Raw genomic sequence first — 19,944 nt, forward strand, 5'->3', positions numbered from 1 at the left:
TGTAGACACTACGGCTCCGTTTGTTTCGATGTAAAATGTTTTACAATGTGAAATATTTTTTCTGAAGTGTCGTTCGAGTTTCCTAAAAAAGAATTTTTAGAAAAAGAAGATAATTTCAAGCTCAAAAATCATGTGTTTACGCAAATAATTTTTCTACTAATATAGATTTTTTCTTTGATAGATCTCATTGAGATTTTTTAAATGGTGAAAAAAAAATTAATTTTTTTAATTATATTTAAATTTAAAATTATCTTTTTTTTAAAAATTTTTTTTTTTAAAAAAAAGCGGAACGACCCTGAGCGTACAACAAAAAGGGGTATCTCGGCATTTCCTTCGCCGGGTTTCCAAAAGCCCCCCAATCATAATCAAATTTTTGTCCCGTTGAGGAGAAAAGAACGGGCGGGGTAATTTCCCAATTTTGCCGTAGAAGCGATAATTCCTTTCGGCGCCCAAAGCAGCGAAAAAGCCCTAGATTTTCTCTTCTTACACCCCTGAGGCCGCCTTCCCTCTCTCTCTCTCTCTCCCGCTCCTTCTACTGGATTTGTTTCACGGTTCGACTGATTTGTATCTCGTATGGGCAGAAACTCCAGAATCGACATATATCCCTTTGTCTTATCTCTCTTTCTCTCTACTGGTATGTCTCTCTCTCTCTCTCGTTGTGGTTGGATTTGTATGACGGTTTGGACTGATTTTCTTCACACAATGGGTTGAATCTATTGTTCTGATGCAAAATTTTCAATATCTTGTTCGCTCAAACATATATGCAATTCCCTATAACTACCTATATTTGATTTAAATAATATTATTTATTTACCTTCTTCCAAGTTCTTCTTATGTTTGAATGCTTTGTGATCTGTTAGTCGGAGTTTCACTTTCGTGCAATGAAACATAGTGATTCTGCTACTCCCCACCCAACATAGTGATTCTGCCGTGTTTTTGTTGTTCAAGTCGTTGAGGGTGTTTCTAAAAGAGGCGTCTCCTCTCAATCATTGGGGCTTTGGTTCCACTTTGTAGTTTTGTTTTTTCTTATGTCTAGAACAAATTTTTCTAAACCCTTTTTGCCCTGCAAAGGTCCTGTTGTTATTTAGGGATTGTAGACGATTTACTTATATTTTTGACTTTTGGTATCATGCATCAAGTATATAGATTTTCTTGTAATGCAAGTGCTTGTAATGAGAGCCAAGATTGTGGAGGATTACTTTATCATGTTAGGCAAATGGATTGTGGTTATTAGTTGTAAGCCCATGATCGGTTCATTGAAATTAAGAATTTAACACAAGCCAGTAAATTAGGAGTAATTAGCCCCAAAGTTCTTTTCATTATGTCTGTTTTCAATTATAGTTATGATTTTAGGGTTTTCTTGGATTACTTAACCATTACCCCCTCGTTTTGGGATGCAGTTATTTTTTTGGGTTTAGAAATCTACTTCCCCCTCCAACTATTTCGATTTTAGTTACTTCCTCCTCCAACTACCAATTGAAGCTACTTCCCCCTCCAACTTCCAAAACGTTATTCCCTCCATCCAATACCTAACTCCGATCTAATTCTTGGCTGGAAAACTCAACACCTCTAACTCCAAAATGGTTTTGGCACCCTGAATGTGGTTTTGCCCATCTGGTTTCACAGCACCAAGGTCCAAAGAAAAGCAATGCAGTCAGCCAATCTCACGACCAATGTTCACTCTGCCATCACAGCGATCATGGCCCACACCCAAGGCCCCCTGTAGAAGGGGAGGTATAGCTACCAGAGGAAGTGCAGCTAGAAAGGGAGGTGCCCCTTAAAGTTCAGTTTTATAGTGTCTTTATTTAGCTAGTATTTTGGTGTTTTGGTACAGTTAATGGCTGAAAAAGCCTTCTTTTGCTACTATTATGGTTGAAAAAGCCTTCTTTTGCTACTGTTATGGCTGAAAAAGCCTTCTTTTGCTACTGTTATGGCTGAAAAAGCCTTCTTTGGCTTATGTGTTGATGGCTATTCATGCCTCATTTAGGTACTGTTATGTTGCTACTATTATGTTTGTGGTACTGCTGTGGTCTATGGAACCATTATGGCTATTTTCAGTCTTCTTAATTTGTTTATCATGGTATTCATATGCTGCTGCTGTATTTTTTGGAATGGAGTATATGGATTGGACTGTTTGAAGCTTGAAGCTGGTGCTATATTAGGATATGGTGCTATATTATGGCTATTTTTTTTTTGGAATGGAGTATATGGTGCTATATTAGTCTTCTCTTATCTGTAATCCATTCATTCATTCGGCCTTGCAATCCATTCATACATTTGAAGCAAAACAGATTAGGCCTTCTCTATGGACTGCATTTATGTTTATGGAATCATGAAGCATTATGCTTGTGGTCTGTTTTGTTTTTCCCTGCAGAATTTCAGTTTCGATGCTGTTTTTCCTTTCAGAATACTGGTTCTTTCTGCTGCTTTTTTTTTGGGTATATTAGGATTGGAATGCTTAAAGGTTGAAGCTGGTTGGGTGTTGGTTCAACAACAGTCATTGGACTGCATTCATAAAGCTAGGAAACCAGTTTTGTGACTGTCATGGACTGAATATGCTAGGAAAAAACTTCAAACTTCATTCATTCATATAACAATCAGTTATCTATTTCAGAAAATGAAGAGGGGAAAATGCAGAACTGTAACTGTGCCCAGCATGCCAATAGATCAATAGTTGGCAAGTCCAAACTGTAACTGTGCTGAGTTCTCCATCTGCATTCACAAGCTCTCTCTTATGCCATTGTCGGTCTTAGGATTAAACTAATGACTCGGTCGTACACAAGGTACTTAAGCTTTAAGCCTCTCTAGAATTCATATTCGGTGAAAATATTTGTTCATGATAATATACTTACTTCGAATTGCATCTTGAAGTTTACATGATCATTGGAATTCAGGTTTGTTGGAGCTCAACATACCCATAGTAGTGGTTTGTTGTGATTTTGGAATGTATGCAGGATATGCAATCAATAATTTGGGACATTGTGTTTTGTTAGGAGATTAGGAATGCTTTGAGATTCTTGTTCTTTTGCACCTGAAGTTTGTTCCTTTGATTTTGGAGTGAAATCTTTTGTGGCTTATCATTAAGTATGTTTATTAGATGCTTTGGGATGTCGAAATTCAGCAATAGTTCTTATGGATTTGCTAATTTCTATCCTTGAGGTTTTGTTCATGAGGATTGGAGGTGAAAGTGTTTTCCCAATAAAGCTATAGGGACCGACGGTCCCCATACCGAAATTGCACCAACGGCCCCTCCGGGCCATCTCCGGCCACAGGACGGCTGATTCGAACTGTCCAAAAATTCTAAAAAAAAAAAAACGAGGGGCCCACGCGGGAATCAACGGCATCCGATGTGATCAAGCACCCTATTTTTCGTGTATATATGTATAGTGCAATTTCGGTATGGGGACCGTCGGTCCCTATAGCACTACTCATGTTTTCCTATTGAATCTGTAGCATACTTGTCAGAATTGTACGATTCACGATTCATATCGTACGATTCGGTGGGTAATCGATACGAATAGGCTACCTGAATTGAAAATAGTTGCGAATTGTAAGTGAATCGGTCGATTCACTTTTTTTTTTTTCGAAATTCATGTTTTACTCTTATTTTGCTTATTTTGTTGTTTAAAAAGGTACAAACTATTTTTTAAGGTCTTTAATATTGTTATATGTCATCTTTTGTCTATGTTATATGGATAGATAATAAGAAAAAGAGATTTATTACGAGAGAATTGAAAATGAGGAAGATAAAGGGAATATAATAACCTTTATACTCTTTTGTACAAAAAGAACCATAAGTAGGATTTTTGAATCATCTCTTGAAAGTTGCAATAGAAGCAACTTACCTAATACTCCACGTTATTATCAAATCATCATTTAGAAGGTTTTTATTGATTTAGGCCTAAATCTTTCATTTGTAGTATATATTGTTGTTACCATAATCAATAAACATAGGTTTCTATGCATTATAGAAGTCATGACCGAATCGGAGCGATTCACGATTCGAAAAATGACCATTTTGATTCTCGATTCGATTCACGATTTGACAACTATGATCTGTAGTATGTTCTAAATATTGGTTCCTTTAATATGATTCATCTAGTGGCCCCCCCGATGTTGTAGGCCTACCGTTATAGGTAGGGACGTAGGGGTAAGTAGGGTAGTCTTAAATTTGGGAAATTAATAAGCAATTCGCGCTTCACTGTAAGTCTTTCATATATGGAATTAGTCTTTGAGTTGTCGAAAGAGACTCATTTGCAGTAAGATCCATTACTATCATCTTTTGATCAAGTATGCGGCGAAGCATGTCATCATTATGGCTGCATCTTTTTGTTTGATCAAAGAAGTTATCATGATTTGTTTCAACGGTTGAATCTGTTGACTGTTGTTCTAAGTTCACTCGTTTAAGCTTATGGTAGCTAATAATTCAAGGAAAAAAAAGCTTGTAGTAGCTAGGTCTCTTATAATTCAAGTGCTTATGTCCTATTTTTCTGTTGATGCAGTTGAATTGGCAATGGAGAATGCAATTTGGGGTCCTTAGGGCCTTCATGGAAAGTGATGCCCTCTCTATTGACAGTCAGGCGATCTGTTGGTCATGATCCTTATGGCGGGAGGCTCAAAGAAATTTCTTTGTATCTTGGTTGTATATTCTTGTTATGTGAATGAGACAATGTACTAGTATTATGTATCTCATAATTGATGTTATGGATTATTTATCAATTTTGAAGTTTGGGCCATTTAAAGTTTCTTTACTTTCGTGTACAATGACTTTTGTTGCACTGAAAACTCTAATTTGAACCAGGGGCCAAAAAAAAAAACATGGACAACTTTTTCCAAACACTGGTAATGTTCGCCGGACCGGAGAAGTTTGCTGGCATAGTAGATATTCTCGGCATTTTCAAAAACGCCGACATGAATATTAAAAATTCCTGGAAGTATTACCGGCATTTTACTAAACGCGGGGAACTTTTCCTGAAACCGGTATCGGCGACATTTGCTTAAATGCTGGAAAAAACGCAGGCAAAGCTTTTACCAGCGTTTATTTGACCGGGAAAGCTATTTTTTCTTGTAGTGAGAATCTCCATGAGGATTTCTAGTTTGACCTCTGAGATTTAGTTCTTTTCTCATGATTTTGTTTGGAATAAGTTGTGATTGGGGTAGGTTTTGGGTATTTTCAGCAGGTTGGCACTGCTCTCTATCACGAAAGCTCTATTGTTATTTGGGTGATGCAGATTGAGGATTAAAGCCCCCCAAAGGTAATTTTCTGAGATCTTTTTTCATGATTTCGACTGTATTCAAGTTGTGATTCAGTTGGGTTTTGTATATTTTGGATGGGTTGGTGAAGAAGAAGGGTAAAACAAAATAAGAAAGTGCAAATTGTGAATGACTTATGTTATTTTTCTCTTTTTATTATGGGTTTTGGTCTAATTCACACTTGCTATGATTACTTTTTCCCTTTTGTATGGCTTAATACTTGTTAAGATGTCATTAAACAAGCCTAAAAGACGGAAAGAAATCATGTCCTTCGGTTTTAGGGGTGTACTGATGTATTTTTTAAAAAAAACGACAAAGGCGGTCAGATAGTTACAACCACGGTATTGAAGTTGCGTAATTATTTGAAAATATGGTGTGTGTCGTTTCTTTGGATATAGGTTTCTTATTTTCCCTCACATGTTATGATAGGAAGAGGATTCAATTGGTTTGGCCAATACCACCACCACCACCACCACCGCTTATTTTGCTGTTTTCACAAATTGGAAGTTGTAAAAAAAATTTCGCTCTGATAGTTCTCCTTTAGATCAGAAATCTAGCTTTGTGATAAAGTAATTTTAGTTTTTTTTGTCCTGTACAGGTATGCTTTGGTAACTCGATGGATGTATGATTTTATTTCTTGCATTTTTATTTCCATTTGAGGAGTTAGAACTAATGACTTTACAGTACAGAATACAGATACTCATAGTTCGTCATTTTGGCTTTCTTCCCAATGCTACGATGGGAAAATACTTTTGGTTGTTCCGCTTATTTTGTTTGCCAAGCAGCCAAGGCACTCTTACTTTGGTTTTTGGTGTGTTATGCAACCTGACTCCTTTCCAGTACTATCGGATTCACCTTAAAAAATGGAATTCTATAGCTTCTCATACAAATTTACTTAATTTTGTTTGAAGTTAGTTCTGAATTGGATAGGAAGTATCGGTAGTTGGGTTGAAGGACTAGGAATGGGTTAGAATGTCGTTGCCTTGGTGATGCTGCAATTTCTATTGCTGTGTTACATCACCTAAGTACGGAGAGCAGAAGGAAGAAAGCAATAGATGAATTAATTCGAGTTGTTAAGAAGGGTGGTCTTGTTCTGATTACTGTTTGGGCTGTGGAACAAGAGGATAGGTCGTTGGTTAACAAATGGACCCCACTGATGGATAAGTATGTAGAGGAGTGGATAGGACCAAGTGACCCTTGTATGTGCAACCCTCCATCCTTGACCTTGGAAAGCATCCAGAAGTTGAGGAAAATAGTATGGGAAAAAATATCATGGATACTTCTTTGATTACGAAGTTGCCAAAACTATGCATGCAACTTCTTGAAGCAAAGGTAAACCTATTGGCAGCTAAAAATGGAAAAAATGTTGAAAACCAGCCAGAGTTTTTCGTCCCTTGGCATTTGCCTTATTCACCGTGCTGAAGTTGGTGGAGCTTCGACTTGTGCTCTTGCAAATGGGTTGGTTAAAAAAGATGATAAAAAGAGTGCAGTAGTGTACAACAGATATTACCATACCTTCAGTGAAGGTGAGCTTGAAAGGTAAGTGCATCGTTTGCTACGTAATTGTTGTCCTTGTAGAACAACCATTTTTTTCTACTTTGGTTTGCTATTTTGTTGCTTCCAAATAGTTGAAACTGATGTCTCCCTCATGCTTTTACTGTGCAATGCGTAGAAACTTCGTGTTACATTTCATTACTTATAGGGCCAGTAACTTACAATACAATCTCCTGCTTGCTTCTTCTTTCTTTGGCGAGGGGGCATGGTAATTTTATCAGTTTGTATCTACCCAAAAAGAAGTGTCAAATATATTGTCATGCGCAAAAATTTGTTGGAATTTTGGAGCAAAAACTTGATGGAGCACTTTTCTATGTGGATCAATGCTGTCAACTTATCCAGTTAATGGGATGTAAATGATCATGTTTTTTCTGTGAGTAGAGTTGAGGCTAGAGTTGAAACCTCCGTAGGGACATCCTAATGGCTTAGACTCAACTGACCGATAAAGAGACTCAATTTGAATCTCCTCAACTTAGTGTATTTTTTTTAAAGGAAAGGTCTGAATGGCTCAACTTATAGATGGGCTAAGTTTTTCATTGTGGTAAACACTCCTCACAATGATTGCTCTGCTTCATGAGCTAAATATGATTACTAGAGACTTCTAGATGAGAAAAGAGTCATCAGGGCAAAGTTTGTCAGGTGACCTCATCACTTTAAGTGTAATGTTTCTTTTGACACTATATTACTAGTAAGGGAAAAGGGAAAATTGTCATCCAGTGTAATGCTCCATTTGCTTTTTTATCTTATAATTTGCCGGTGTACACGAGTATCATTTTGTGCTATTTTTATTCTACCATTTTCTTGGCATGGGGGCAGATTTTTAGACCCATGTGTTTCTGCTCATGGTATAGCTCAACCTTTTTTGCGTTTGGAGTATCATTTTGTGCTATTTTTATTCTACCATTTTCTTGGCGTGGAGGCAGATTTTGACCCACTTGTTTCAGCTCATGGTATAGCTCAACCTTTTTTGTGTTTGTCACTCTTGCAGGCTGGTATCTGACACGAGTAACGCAGTTGTTTATGACAAATCAAACTGGTGCATTGTTCTTGAGAAGACAATATGAAGTATTGGACCTGCTGAATCAGCCAATACAACTGAAATCTTTGTGCAAGATGGGTCATTGTTTCAAGGCTAGGGCTCTTGCAATGTAAACGTTTTCAACAAAAGAAAGGATCAAGCGCAGACTACTGATCCCAGAAAGGCACATGCTAGGATGTTTTGTCACGGAAGGCATCCAGGTACACTGATATCAAGGGGCTCTTTGGGTGATAAATTAGTTACACTTCATCCCCGTCTAGATATAGGAAAGGATGCTTCGGCTTTCTTGCTCTGTTACTGTGAACTTTTTGTAACGTGAATAGGGTTGTAAACCAACCGAGTAGCTCGCGAGTTCGGCTCGGCTTGTTTAGTGAACGAGCCAAACTCAAGCTTGAGTTTTCAGCTCTTTTAGTAAACGAGCTGAATGGAGCTTGGCTCGTTCGTTAAAAGCTCGGCTCGTTTAAGAAGGCTCGGCTCGATTAAAGAGACTCGTTTAATAAATAACTATGCTCGGCACGTTAAGGGCTCGGCTCATTAAGGCTCAAGTTGAGCTCGAGCTCAAGTTTTTGGCTTGTTTAGTAAACGAGCCGAGCTTGACAAAGCTCGGCTCGGCTCGTTTACAGCCCTAAACGTGAATGTATAGCACATCACAAGGAAAGATTGCTAAATTCCTCGACAATTGGTACTCAGATCATTTATAGGAAGACAATGAGGAAGTTCTATCAAATTGATATTGGATGTTTGGAAGTTTGCTATTCTACCCTCAGTGTGCCTGTGGCCAACAGAAAACCAAGACCCCAAATGAAAAGAAAAAGGAAACAAACGGAGTTTCTAAACATGAAAACTCTAGAAATTATGGAGGCAGTAATAACATATGAAAGTATGCTCTTGCAGTTGCAGAAGATTGCAAAATCAAATGAGGTAATCTGCATATGAATGCTCTATATTGCTGGGTATTATTTTCTTTTCCTTTATGTTGTAGAGTCCCTATTTCTCTCTTTCTTTCTCCATAACCTCTTCTTGTATTTTGTTGCTTTATTGCTCTGCTTTGTTCTTTTTTCTTCTTTTTGTCTTTGAATTGTCCTGCTGCAAGTTTCGGTAAAGATTTTTGTGCTCATTTTTCTATCCTCATGAAAAGTGAAAACATTAATCTATTCATACTCCTTATAAAAGGGAGAGATGTTTGTCGACTTTTTAACCCTAACTACCATCCCCTTTTTACCCAGGCAAGAAACACACCCCCATTACCCTTTCCTCATGCCCTGACCGTCGCATCCCTTCTGTGGACTCCAAAGTCCAAACATTACACAGGCAACCAATCGAATGGACACACCCAGCCGCCTCCCCAACTCCATCCATTGTCCACTTAAAATTGATGATTCAATCTCTTTAACCATCGTCAAATTCACCTGCGTATCGGTACCTTGGACTCCCTCCCTCCCTCTCTCTCTCACACACACACACACACACACACACTCACTCAGGGTATTCTTCTTCTGATCATTTTAGTTTTCTTTTCCTTTCAATAAATCTTTTTCTCAGCCGTCTAACGAAGTTACAGAGTGTTTTCCCGTGAATTCGGTTTGTTGGATTTCATCTGTTCAACTTCTTCCTATTTTTCCTTTCCGCTTTCCTGTTGGATATGTTTCTATATTTAATTTTGGTTTAATCATCTATAAACGATATTACGCAGCACCCACGTCATTCCAATCTTCAAATTTTCTGAAACATTCAAAAATCAGATGCAATACCTTCCTAACTTGGCACCGGTTTCCCTTGCCAAAATGGGTAACTATATTACGTGTACAAAATTTCCATCAAATTTCATATTGAAACAGTTATTGTGAACATCCATATTCTCCCATTTCTACTTGCATTTTACATGTTGGACAAAATGTGCGAGAGAAGTGTGTATGGATTATATCTTATCAATTAATTTCCTTAGTGGATCAGGCATGGATTATATCTTATCAATATGGAGTAAAATTTTGGTGTAATGGACAATGCTTGGTAAGTGTTTGATAGGCTGCACGAATGAAATTTTAATTCAAAAATCAATGTGATTATGTGTTCGAACCGTGCTGGAAGGGAGACCATGCACTAACTTTTAGAATCCCCTTTGCTTCTTTAAGAGAAATTTGACTCATGATTTTTCCTTAATGTTCTTAGAAATAAGTTTAGGAGAACACCGGTAAATCGCAATGTTGGGAACTTGTGCCAAAAATTGTGTCATGTTACAATATTTTCGCTTTCCTAATCTATCAAATCAACGTGTGTATATATATATATATATATATATATATATATTTTGATATATATATATTTTGCCCTTATATTGTCTATGCTGTAGATGACTATTTGGCAAAACAGTAAAACAACCGGTAACCACCCATCAGTTACCGTTACACCCATTATTTATAGTTGTTCTATTCATTTTGCAACTACGAATTTAGATTACTGTTCTTGATTAAAGCATTTCTATTTGCAGTTCTTGAATACTTTGAAAAGCAAATGTTCCTGTATTTGGTTTGTTCCTTTTGACCCAACAGTCAAAATCAAATTTTGTTGGTATACGTCAATAGAGAGGATGGATTGGAAAATGGGCATCACATCCATTGGATGAAATGGATATGCAAGACGAGGGCACATACCATAAAACAGGCTGTGAATGTCAGGGCAAAACTCCGATGATATCAATGCCATATATCTATGTTAGTTATATTGGGTCCTCCACTATGGCTTGATGGATATATATGAAATTTGATTTCATGGACAAAGGTATTTAACGCACATGCTGATGTAATCCTTCAAAATGCATAGTGGCAGAGGCCATTTGCCAAAATAATCAAAGGTAAATTTGTTGACCTTAGAAACTGAGACAAATCAAATGTCAATATTTATGTGACGGGCCAAACAAACCATGGCCACCAATATAGATATCCACATAGCTGTACGTTGAGGGAAAATGCAGAGGGAAACACAGTACCGCAATGGGGCTCTCATTCGGTACTTTTACAAACTCGCCAGTATATGGGCATGAAACATTCTTTGGTGTTCTGTTTACTCTTTCGGAAGTGATTGTATTAGAAGCGGATTACTTATAGATGCTCTAAGGTTGGCTAGCTCATTAGCTCAGCTTGGACTCCTTGTGAATGATGGTGGTTTTTTCGTCTAGATACCTTAGAAATCTCTTTTATATTCTTCTTGTCTGTTAATTTTACAGTGCCCATATTCGTAACTGATAGGAGGGTTTCCTGTGATGCCATCATGGCACCATCTAGAGTGACTTTTTTTTTTTTTTAAAGATTGTGTACCATTTAGGGTAGCAGAGTGTCCAAAGTTACAAAACTTTAGTTGTGTGCTTTTATTTTAAGTTTCTCGTCCCGTTCTTTTTACTGGATTGTCTATTTATAATCAACTCGGCCCATTCAACTAAACCTTTAGCACAAAGTGGCAACATAGCTTTCTTTTAAGTTTTTAACTGCTATCAATTCCAGCTCCGCTGCTCCGGCATTATTAGAGGCTTAGTATCTCAAAGTTTGAGTTCTATCTTTCTATCTCTCTTTTATACTGATTTTGGTTGTAAACCAGATGGCAAGCGCATGATCCTGTGGTTCAGTATGCGGCGCATCATCTTGTCAACTCCATCCGGTAGAGGTCCAAGTGTCCAACTCATTATTCCCTTAAAATCTTGCGTAGATCGTTAACGCAAAAGCTGAGGTATATCCAACAATTTCTCTATTACTGTTTTCAAGCAAAAGATTTGAGCTCAATATGTTTCTTGAAAATGTTAATTGTCCATTTATATATGCAAAGTTCCAAATACACAGCCACTAAACACTCTCGTTGACTTGTCGTACCTAACTCACCTTTCGATGGTTCGTATCGGATGGAAAAGAGATTTGTTAGAGAGAGAATCATATGATCAAGCAAGCCATTCTTGCTGACCAGGCGTACATAGAGTTACAATTAGGCAATCCTCTCAAAGCCCTTTTGATGGCGAGGTCTCTCTTAGAACTTCCCATATGTTCCAGAATATATGTATTTCTCGGAAACATGTACGCGGCTGAATCTCCCTGGCTACTAACCAGCCAAAGGGAGTTTTCCGTCATTTAATTCCTTGAACCAATAACTCATTGACCATCTTATGAAATGTATAAGCGCTGCGTACTTGAATTGCCTGGGAGAGGGAATTTAGTGTGTATACTTCTGAAGAGATCCCATGTGGGAAGATGTTTGTTAGATAAATGTCAATCTCTCGGGGTACATACTAGAATCCTAGAATTCTTCACAAGGTTTTATCCATGCCTAATGACCAAACAAAGGGCTGCCATGAAGCAGTTGGAGTTTATACAAAGTAAATTCGATTTGGACTGACCTGTAAATATAACACTATATTGAGCTTCAAATTTGGAGTTACGGATTTACAAGTTACACTGGATAGAAAACACTTGGAGTTATTATAATCCAATTGACAAAACTCAACGTGACAAAAGGTAATGTTTACTTTTTGGAATTGCTCTCTTTGTTTTCTTTTTCTTGCCCATTCTTAAGGCAACATTTTATAAGTCAACTCCTTCTTCTTCTTGTGTTAATTTTATTTTAATCTTCTACTTGGCCATGAAATCAATAAAAGAACCGGAAATGTTGGGGATTACTTTGAATTTTAGGCCATGGTTTAACCAAAATCCTCATTTGGTTTTTTGTCAGTGATAATAGTATGTTGTATGAATTGTTGATTCATTACTATGCAGGGTTGGTTATAGACATTGTTGGTTGGTTAATGTTAACAAAACTCTTGAGTGCCTTATTAGCAAAGGCTAGTTCATGGTTTAGTCTGTAATGCTTTTTACGTTGAGTGCCTTATTATTAGTAAAGGCTTGGTTGGTTAGCATAAAGGATTGGTTGGGATCCATGAACTTATCGTTTCTTCTTAAATGCTTATTGCCTTCCTTTTCCATGGACTTATGGTCTGATTGTGTTTTCTTCTTGTGCTATATTTTCATTGAGATCTGCCATGCATCTATTTCTTGAAGAGGTTCGCAATCCAGGAAGAGTAAAACAAAAAAAAAAGCCCGCATACATATCAATGTATGTATATACATCTACTACACACATACATACATATATACAATTATATATCTATATATGGGAATCCATAAACTTATCGTTTCTTCTTAAATGCTTAGCCTTCCTTTTCCATGGACTTATTGTCTGATTGTGTTTTCTTGTGGTATATTTTCATTGAGATCTGCCATGCATCTATTTCTTAAAGAGGTTCGCTATCCAGGAACAGTAAAACAAAAAAAAACCCGCATACATATCAATGTACTTATATACATCTACTACACATGCATACATATATACACTTATATCTCTATATATGGGAGGTTTTTGTTTTCCTTGAATGGATGCTGTGCATTTTTTTTTCTTTAATTTTGTGTCTTCTTCTTGCTTCTGTATTACGAATTGCATTGATAGTTTCTTCATTCATGGTTTCACAGACTATGTTACCTGAAACGCGGATCATTTTGGTATGAGGAACAAGAACGGGAATGAAGTACGGCACATGCTTAAAATGTGGTACGTTATAGGTAGGCTTCTATAGATAACAAAACTAGAAACTTACTTTTACAAGCGATAAATACCTAGTGAAACTAAATATTGTTTGTCAAATTATTTAGACAAAACACATTTCTAGGAGCATAAGAACTGAACTTTTTACCATTTCTCCCACCGAAATTCCATTTTCTCTCTATTTTGACCATAATGAGTTGACATTTTGGGAAAAACTAAGGGGATTGCTTTGGATTGCTAAATTTACTGTTTTGGAACAGTAGTGTACCATGTTTTGGAACTTTCATACCGACACTTAATTCGCCAGGATAGTAGCGTTCCCTGGTAACATAGTTCAGAGATATACCTTCCTTTCCTATATTGGTGTATGGCAATATTCTGTTTGGGTGTTTCTGGTGTGCTACATTTTTCTGTTTTGGGTAATGTTCTTTGTCTTTTACTGGTGCATTAGCCTTGGTTTTTAGCAGCTGCTTGTGGAGTGTTTTTTTTTTTTTTCTTCAAGTTATGAAATTGGTTGAACTGCTTACCTTAGTGTCTTAGCTGTTTGTGCTGACATCTTGGTGAGGATGCAACAAGACACTCAAAAATGATTGAAATTTAGTTGTTCACGAGTAACCGGATTGAAATATAGTTGTTCACGCGTAACCTCACTAAGATGTTTTATGTATGGTGACATCTTATTGAGTATGGAGTCCAAGGCATCTAAGTCTGTAGTAATAACTTTGTGACTATTATTAGTATCATAAGAAATGCAAGTTATGTATCCAAATTTGAAGTTCTTCTCTAAGTAGTTCATATTTGGGATGCTTGGAAAAGGGAATATAAATGCATATACTCCATGAGAGATCATGAGCACAGACGTCGTTTACGTGATGTCAGATTCTTTGGGTACTCATACTAGAATTGTGGGATACCTCATTTATGTTTATTAATGTTTCTCTTCATTGGTTGAGATCAATACCAAATTTCCTAACAAGGGCTATTATAAAAGCAAAAGCAAATTTAGTTGTTCTCTTTATGTTTATTAATGTTTCTCTTCATGTATTTCTACGTTCCTACTATGCTTGCTTTTTTTCTAAAGTAACATGTGTACGTTCTTCAAGAGGATGTCTACATCTTTAGAACATCTTATGATTTAGGTCTCTAGGTCTGCATTCTCTGATGCCTTTTGACTTTGATTTGGGGGAATGGTTTTGCAGCTAAATGTCCATTTGGCTCCTCAGTTCTTGGACGTATATAGGGGCTACTATTTCAGTGGTATTCTAAGAGTAGCCACTTTGTTATATATTGCCGCAGGTTACGTTAGTCTCCAATACTCTCCCCCCCATATCCCCAATGATTGGGGACTAGATGGGTTCTGCAACCTCTTTTGTTGTACCTGGAACAACTTATGTTATACTACTAGCATAGTTGAACACAATCTTTTCAAAGATCTAGTGTCTGTGTGTTGCATTGGCTTGTCTAAGTAATTTGTTAATTTATTTATTTTTTGGGTTTACCAGTGGTAGCAAAACAGGGCTGTCATTTTAGGCTATCATAGTCTTTGTTTAGTCAGGAGAGGACGCCTATATGTGTTACGGTCTCTTTTGTTGCATCTTGAAGAATCTCCAGAATGTTAATTGATTTCCCACTACCTTCAGATGCTGCAGGTTCGTTACTTGCTACGATCATATTCATTCCAACATAAGCAATATTTGAATCATCAAAGTTTAATTGATTTTGTTTACAGATTTTGTTCTCTTTATTTTCAATCTCCAGATAAAAGCTTTCGATAAAGCTGTGTTGATGAAGAACCGGGAAAGATGGTGACAACAAAGGAAATTTATGACATGCTCGATTGACCTCTAATTCTCAAATTCTCAAATATTTGGTTGAGCAAGTGTTTCTTATCAAAGAGAAAGAAGTTGACATATCAACCATCAAATTTGAAGTTTGGCCAACTTGGAGTATCTATTTATACTTGCATGTTACAACAAGAGCCGCAAAAATTCCGATGAGGTATGACAATGGGAAGTAACTCATGTATAGTTTTCAGAATGAGTTGACTCTTCTTTGGAGTATGTGATTAAAAGTTTCTTTGTTAATAACTTGTGAATAGTAGCACCTCTAGACAAAAAAATCATGTTGGTATACTTACGGTCTATGCTACTTGGACTCGGGTACGTGTCTTAGTGTTGGATTTATGTATTTCACATCTGAAGGACACGGGGACATTGCAAAGTATTCATATATCTTATCATACTTCATTTGTTTTTAGAGCAAAGGATTTTTAAAATGTGCCTTAGGGAATTTCATGCATGTAGGAATTCTATACTCGTTAAGGGTAAATAAAGATTGCAAAATATGCTTGTACTCTGAATGTCCAACTAAACATGGTAGACAAATGCCATTGTTGGCGTGTCGAGTAGTGCACATGCACTTTATATGCAGAGAAGAGTGATGTAACGCATATTATGGGCAGTTTTTTGAGTGTTGGTGCAGGCAATGTTGATGAAAGAATAGACAAATTGTCAAGTTACTTACAATTTTGGCACTCAGCTTTTAATAATATTTATTAATATATCTTAACTACTCCATAGTATAACTCTTACTGTTTCTTTTGTTGGTAATAATCATTTAACCAAACAAACTGCTTAGTTCACTTTAAATGTACAAGTAGTACCATAGTTTGAGATGATGATTGAAGGTGTCAGAGGTTGATGATGGTATTAGGGTAGCTATGGACACTACCCATTCTCTTATATGTTGCTGAATTTTGAATATCAAAAAAGTGATGTTAATATTCTAGCATTGGTTCTTTTCTTGCTATTTTTCTTTAAATGTTATCTTTCTCTTTCTAGTTATTTTTCTTTTCTTGTAATAGCCATTTTGTATTTGATCATGCTATAGTATATTTTGTGAACAAATCTTGTATAGATATGGCCAAAGTTTGGATTGGGGAAGTTGTTTATATTTGGCTTCAAATTTGTTTTAATTTACATGGCCTCTATGAGTTTCTTTGTCTTTGGAACCAAATTTAGACACATTCGACTGCATGATAAGGTGAGAGAAAGTAGGAGTAAGTATGGTAATGATTGCATTTTTTATTTAGATTACAAAAATGTGCGGTCTTGTGATTGTATTATTTATGTAACGGAAGCACTATATGTCATCTAGGGGGGGACATCAAGTCAAATGAACTAACGCCCTGTCAACGTTTGGAGAGCTTTACGTTGGTTCTTGATGAAAATGTTAGTGCCACTTGTGAAAGTACCGCAACAATTTTAAAAACATAGCAAACATGAGATAATGTCAGAGTTGTGGACGTTTATCGAAAAGTAAGTCAATTTAGTAGAAGTTGGAAGTCCAGTGAAATTGTATTATGAGATCTTGGATGGGGCACCCAGAGCTGCAGAGCTTCATTTAAGAATCTTGTAAGCATAGTGTAATAAATTTTTACGTTGTGCAATAATATATATTTTTCACTTGTATCACTTTGCTAATCGTAGAGGTAGATGGGAACTATTTGTCGTTTTATGGATTTCCTTGAATTGCATGAAGAAATTATTCACCTTTTATCCCTGATTTGTTTCTTTTTCTATTATGCAACTACTAGAACCTTTTGCAAATTTCTTCACATGTGCTATTGTGGTTGTTAAAATTGGAGCGATTAAACACTCTTACAAATGAAGGGAAATATGTTAATTTCTCTGCTTGCCTACAAAAAACCTTAAATCGTTTGGAAAGGTACACTTTTGGTGGAACTTCAACTAACCAATGTTGAATATGTTCTTCTAACTTGAGTTTTATAATTGTTTCCTTTCATATCTTCAGGTTAATTGTGCCTATTATGTCTCTTCTTCGGCACCATGGTGATCTTTAGCCTGGAGTAAAAGGTAGTTTTTTTAATTTTTTCTTTATGGATGCCACTGTGATTATGTGTTTGTTGGGTAAACTTCTATGAAGCGCCAACACCTCTAGAGGTTGACGTATCGCAGTGTCCGAACACAGGGACGCAGGGACACATGTCCGACATGCCACGTGGTGTGTCCAATAATTTAATTTAAATTTTTGAGGGGGACACGGCTGGGAACATGGGGGACACCGATGGGGACACGGTGGGGGTCAAATTGTAATTTTAAAAAAAAAATTGGGGGTCAAACAAACTGATTTTAAAAAAATTTTGGTGGTCCAACTGTAATTATCTATTTATTTATGTATATATATATATATATATATATATATATATATATATATATATATATATATATATCCACGTGGCGTGTCCCTCGCGGTGTCCATGTCCCCATTTTTTTAAAAAATTCCCGTTTTCTCGTGTCCTTGTCCGTGCATCATAGGTAAACTTCCTAGGTTTTTGCGCAGCTATGCCGCCACCCTACTCTATTATGAACTACCTTGATGTTTTTTCATTTCTTGTCTTTGGAGATTTATCTTTATAGTTGAGAATTGGCAATATTAGTTTAGTTGTGGTAATTTTATTCCGAATTCTACTCTTTTTCTTTCTCTATCTTTGTTGATTAACTAGCCTTGTCTTTAGTATGTGCTTGTGGAATGATTTTTTGGATCTTGTTTCGAGATTCTTTTAGTTGTTTTCTTGCTGTGTGCTGTGATTGGATGTATTGCTTGCATTATCCTTTGAGATTGTTGGCTACATTCTCTTTGCAAAAGGGTTTCCAAGTCATTTAATTCTTGTACCAATTACTCATTGACTATCCTATGAAATGTATAACCAATGCATACTTCAATTGCCTCATAACGGGAATTTAACGCCTATACTTCCGAAGAACTTCAACTAACCAATGTTGCATTTGTTCTTCTAACTTGAGGTTTATAATTGTTTCCTTTCATATTTTTAGGTTGATTGTGCTTATTATGGCGCTTCTTCAGCTGTATACATAAGCCTGGAGTAAAAGGTAGTTTTTGTTTTTAAATTTTGTTTTCATGGATGCCACTGCGATTAAGCGTTTGTTGGGTGAACTACATATATGTTTTCTTCATTTCTTATCTCCTGAGATTTATCTTTATAGTTGGGAATTGGCAATATTAGTTTAGTTGTGTTAGTGGTTTTTTCTGAATTCTACTTTTTTTCTTTGTTGATACACTAGCCTTGTCTTTAATAGGTGCTTGTGGGAAGAGTCTTGGGATACTTCACAAGGTTTTTTGAAAGTGTCTTTCTCCCCCTTTCCTTGTCTTAGTTAATTCTAGGATATCCATGCCTAATGACGAAGCAAAGGGTTGTCATGAAGCAATAGGACTCCATACAAAGTAAAATCGATTTGGGCTGACCTGGAAATATAACACTACATGTATTGTTTCGGTATCACATTTTTCCATAAATTTAGATATCTTGCAATAGGGTTTTGGTCTCTTCTTCTGTTGGAACTAAAATGTTGCACAATTGTTTTTTCCTTTCTTGGGCTTTCGTATGTTAGTACCTAACTTGCTTCTACTCGGCTGTTACAGATTTACATCTTTCATTCGTTGCTTCATTAAATGGATGACTTACTTCATTCTGGTTTGTCAAGTAATAGTCATTGTGTTGTGCATGTACCTAGAACTTCTTATATGATGCTTCAATATTTGTGCTGGCTCTGAAATTTACTGGCTTAAAGCAAACTTTTTCAATGGGGCGTGAAGAGGGATCTTCCTGTACAGGAAGAATAATACCCGAGCATGTGCGATAAATGTGAGGGTGATAGAGACACCACGTGAGGGTGCACCGTAGAGAGCAACGCCGAGCACGTACGTGAATGTGCCCAGGTCGGCGGAACCATGAGAAGGTGCACAAAGACGAACGACAATACCTGATCGGTGATATTGTATAAAGGTGCTAGGCATAATAGCCGAGCAAGGGATGTAAGTGTATAGGAATTAGGAAGTAAACACTAGGACGACCACTCTATGAAGTAGGGCGGCTAGGTTATTCTGGAGTATTCTAGAATAAGTATCCCAGGAGATGGGCATGAATCTTGTGAATAAGGGAAAAGATTATGCTGCCCATGATAGACAAAGATCTGGTTGCTATATGGAATTCCACATAAGGAAAGATCCCTAACATGAAAGGTTTTCTAACCCATGAGGAGCAAGTCAGACATGAAGCTATAAATAAGAGATAAAATCTAAGGAGAAAGGTACACTATAATTAGGGTTTTCTTGTTAGTACGTGGACTAACTTAGGCGTCGGAGGCCTTTGTTGACGCGAGGCAAAGGTGTGCTCATGTTGTCTTGTTTTGCAGACATTAGGGTTCTGGCAACGTGCACGTGTTACTTGACGATGAAACTGCACCCAAATTATTGGATCCCTTTGACTACCCATGAACATATTTCCTTAGCTCAGAAATGATTAATGTTATTGGCATTGAAGATTTTGTTTCCGTTATCAAGCAGGATATCGCCAACGATATATATATATATATATATATATATATATATATATATATATATATATATATTTAATCAATGAAAAAAGTTTCCCTATCATAAAAATTAATGATACAAAAAAGAAACCATGCAATAATACA

At 36.6% G+C, this 19,944-nt stretch overlaps 1 long non-coding RNA gene across 2 annotated transcripts; it reads left to right on the forward strand.

The window, feature by feature from the left end:
• The first annotated feature begins 640 nt into the window (after window positions 1–640).
• LOC131312975 (uncharacterized) lies at window positions 641–18,933 on the forward strand. Of its 2 annotated transcripts, XR_009196033.1 has the most exons (12): window positions 641–2,783; window positions 4,503–4,671; window positions 5,178–5,255; window positions 5,852–6,792; window positions 7,796–8,046; window positions 11,438–11,566; window positions 13,351–13,429; window positions 14,926–15,072; window positions 15,182–15,421; window positions 17,237–17,298; window positions 18,280–18,336; window positions 18,544–18,933. It is a non-coding gene; the product is annotated as an uncharacterized LOC131312975 (long non-coding RNA). The 2 variants fall into 2 exon arrangements; XR_009196032.1 differs by lacking the exons at window positions 5,178–5,255; window positions 5,852–6,792; window positions 7,796–8,046; ... (5 more) ...; window positions 18,280–18,336; window positions 18,544–18,933 and having other exon boundaries at window positions 4,503–4,736.
• The last annotated feature ends 1,011 nt before the right edge of the window (window positions 18,934–19,944 follow it).

Source organism: Rhododendron vialii, chromosome 13a (genome assembly GCF_030253575.1).
Source record: "Rhododendron vialii isolate Sample 1 chromosome 13a, ASM3025357v1".
NCBI classification, from domain to species: Eukaryota; Viridiplantae; Streptophyta; class Magnoliopsida; order Ericales; family Ericaceae; genus Rhododendron; species Rhododendron vialii.